Here is a 3,967-nt window from a genome sequence, read left to right on the forward strand (position 1 = left end):
CCCTGCTCCAAATATGCCCAACCCTTTCACCTGTGAATTAAAACCCAACCTTTACTACTTACTCAAAGATACTGATGCAGAAATTCTATCTCCTTTCTCTTGCATGTCCAGTTTTTCCCCTTTCTCTCTTTAATTCCCACACAACAAACATGATGTATCTTTATTCATCTCTAAAAGAAATTGACCTAAATTTAGCTCCAACTATGAATCTATTTTTCCTCTTCTCTTGAGAGAAAATATTCTATGAAAATATTGTCTTTGTAGTTTCAGAATTCTTTCTTATATTTGTCTTAAATCCCATCTAGAGAGGTTTTCATCCCCTCTCCACTGAAATTGCTCTTGGCAAAGTAACAAATAATGTTTAAATTGTGAAATCCACAATCTATTTCTTAGTTTTCATTTTACTTTAAATGCTTTTACCTGCTTGGATTCCAGGACACAGCATTCTTCAATATCACTTAGTTCTCTTAGTATATTTTGCTAATTCTATCTCCCTGACTTGTTAATTTAGGAGGGTTGAAGAACTCACTCTTAAAATAACATCGATAAATTTACATTTCCAGAACTCCAGTCTCTTATATCCAATGGCCTATTCAAGGTCTCAGATCACATGTCAAACTGGCATCTGAAACATAGTAAATCTAAAATGAAGCTCCAAATCTTCCCCTGTCTCTCCTGCCATCATCTCCATTTCCTACTCCTCCAATGGCTCAGCCAAAATAAATTGACATCCTTGACTTTTCTCTTTCTCTCTCATGATTTCTATTTAACCTACCAGCAAATCTTCTGTTTTATCTTCAAAATGTATCCAGAATCCAACCATATATAACTACTGTCAATACTAAAATCTTGTCCAAGCTACCATCACATTCCCATTAGATTATTCAATGACATTTTTTTTGCAAGTTGAATAAATCACATGATTTATTTATGGGATTTCTACATCAGGTTGTGGTTTAAAAGAAGTTATATATGTGTGCTATGAAGAGAATGATGTACAATCAATATGAATCTTGTTAAATCTCTCTTCTGTGGACTTTCTCCATCTTCCTGCTTAGCAATAAAAGGCATTTTTAGGTCTACATAAACATTCTTTACAATTGCCCTCTTAACAAAAAATTAGAATATAAATAGCATTAGGCATTTAGTAGTCACAGGCCAGCAAGTTCAATTGTGCAGTTGTGAAATGTAATGTGAAAGAGTTTGAAACCTTAAGGTTGGGTGATCTGCAGTGTTTCCAACATGTCTTCAACTGCCTTAAGAGAGTATTTGGTTTCCTTCTTACTTAGACCTGCAAACTGATAAGCTCTTTTTATTTGACTAGCTGCCCAACTAGCATATTTCATGTTGTCCTTTTTTGTTTTTGCACTTGCTTTTGGATTAGAAGCAATATGACTTGCCGACACGTAAAACCCAAACAAAGCTCTCATATTTCTGTTGTTCAGTTTCAGTGCCTGAGCAAAATACTTTCTTGAAAGTTCAAGGTTTTCAAGTCCACCCTGGGTATATTTAACTTCAGCATACTGCTGACAGTATAAGTGGTTGTGTGGATTAGTCATCATTAGCTCCTCTAAACAAAAGGCTACTTTAGCATAGTCATGTTCATTGATATAAAGTTCTGCAAGTTCATGCCAAGCTTCTTGGTCCCCAACAAATTGTTCCAGATACTCATTCAGTTCCCGAATGGCCTCCACATTTTTCCCCCGGGCTTTTCGAATGGCAATCTTACGCTTTCTTGCAGCAGTGTTAGTTGGATCTTCTTGTAAAATTCTATCATATAGTTGTATAGCATCATCATATCTTTCCATGGCCTCAAATCTCATGCCAGTTAGTCTCTTGACTCTGTGACTGCCAGGGAACTGTCTTCTCAACTCCCGAAGACAAAACAATGCCAAGTCATCTCGACCATAGTCTAGGGCTGCAATCATCACTTGCTCATATATGATCCAAATATCATCTCCAAGCTTAGAAGTATATTCATTAATTAATTCCTCTCCAACTTCCACAATTTGCTCACTGTTTCGTGAGTTTTCTTCTCTCCATTTTCTCATTTTATCTCGCATTTCTTCCCAAGTGACATCGTAAAGCTCTGAGACCTTCGCCATCTTCTCAGAACCTGGAGGCAGGGCTATTCAATGACATTTTAACCTGCCTCCCAGCTTCAATTTTTCTTCCCCTTTAATTTATTCTCAATGAAACATCCAGAGAAGATCCTTATATATGCTATTTCTCCATTCAAAATCCTTAATTGAATTTCTATGTCAAGGACTTTCCACCAAAGTCTTTATACTGTTTGACAAGACCTTACATCAACTGACCTTTCATTATCTCTCAGGTGTCTTTCTACTTCTCAGACTCTCACTTGCTCTGTCTTTTTCCTTATCAATCTTCTGTTTTTTTACTAGAAAACTGCAGGAATGAATGCAACTCAGGGTATTAGTATAGGTTTTTCTCTTTAATGAAACTCGATTTCCCCAGTTATCTACATGGTTTATTCCCAAACTTAATTTCTGTATTTATTCTAATATGATTTCTGTTGGAGTTGTTTTTCCTAACAAAAGTATTTTAAAAATAAACATTCTTATTTCCTATACCATCATCCCTGAATTATTTTTTCCATTAATCACTATTAAGATCCTTTACATTTCAATCAATATGTTTTAATATCTGTATCCTTTATTTGAATATAAGATGTCTTCGTATAGAAATTTTGTCCTCTATTTTTAACTCTCCCTCCTCAATCTCATAAAATAGTTCCTGAATTCTTAGCATGTAATAGACATTCAATACGCATTTGTTCACTAAGATAATGAACAGTGAATAGATGAATAGCATCTGATCAATAGGTTATAGGTGCTTGTTAAACAATTTTCTCTTTTTTCTTGGCCCTTCATTCCAAACCAGATCAACCTTCCTATGATTTATTGATTCTAGATATTGTTCAACTTTCCAAGATCAGAATGACAGTAGATCTAAGAAAGATACATACATAACCTCTACTGCAAATTACTTTAATTTTTTTCTCAATGACATTTATATGCATACCAAATCTTTTTGACATGAATCTAAAGGAATTATTTTCTAATAATTATTTAAAATATTATAACATGCTGCCTAACATATTGACACTACTAGAAAGATAGAAAAACCTACTATGGATTCTAAAGTCTTGTTGTTCTCTCTTTTAAGGAACGTGCTAAAATCAAGGTGCTGGCAGGGATGCATTCCTTTCTGGAGGCTCTAGAGAAGAATCCATTTCCTTGCCTTTCCTAGCTCTACAGGCTGCCCATATTCCTTGGATCCTTAACCTTTTTTTTTTTTTTTTATTTTTTAATTTTTTTATTGTTATGTTAATCACCATATATTACATCATTAGTTTTTGGTGCAGTGTTCCATGATTCATTGTTTGTTCATAACACCCAGTGCTCCATGCAGAACGTGCCCTCCTCAATACCCATCACCAGGCTAACCCATCCCCCTACCCCCCTCCCCTCTAGAACCCTCAGTTTGTTTTTCAGAGTCCATCATCTCTCATGGTTCGTCTCCCCCTCTGACATACTCCCCTTTTCTTCCTCTCCTGTTATCTTCTTCTTTTTCTTCTTAACCTTTTATTCTTCAATGTTAACGATGGCCAGTTCAGTCTTTCCCATGATGTCATCTCTTTCTTTCTGACTCTTCTACCTCCATCTTCCCCACTTTAGAATCTTTGTGATTACATTGTGTCCACATGGATAAATCCAGATAATATCCTTTATCCTTCACTTTAAGGTGAAATGATTAGCAACTTTAATTCCATTATAATCTTGATTCCCCTTTGCCAAGTGACAGAATGTATTCACAGATTCCAAGAATTAGATGTATACATCTTTAGGGGATCATTCTGACTATTACATCTATAAATAGCAAAAATATCAACTATGTTTGGCTAGAAATGCAAATTATTGCACCCATTCAAGTTCTACTCCTT

The 3,967-nt window shown here is 35.2% G+C and overlaps 1 pseudogene; it reads right to left on the reverse strand.

Annotated features, from left to right (window-relative positions):
• Window positions 1-1,211: 1,211 nt before the first annotated feature.
• LOC114204738 (ER membrane protein complex subunit 2 pseudogene) lies at window positions 1,212-2,114 on the reverse strand (annotated as a pseudogene).
• Between the last annotated feature and the right edge of the window lie 1,853 nt (window positions 2,115-3,967).

Source organism: Eumetopias jubatus, unplaced genomic scaffold (genome assembly GCF_037043125.1).
Source record: "Eumetopias jubatus isolate StellerSeaLion01/CBP00866 unplaced genomic scaffold, mEumJub1_p1.0 scaffold_5, whole genome shotgun sequence".
Taxonomy (NCBI): Eukaryota; Metazoa; Chordata; class Mammalia; order Carnivora; family Otariidae; genus Eumetopias; species Eumetopias jubatus.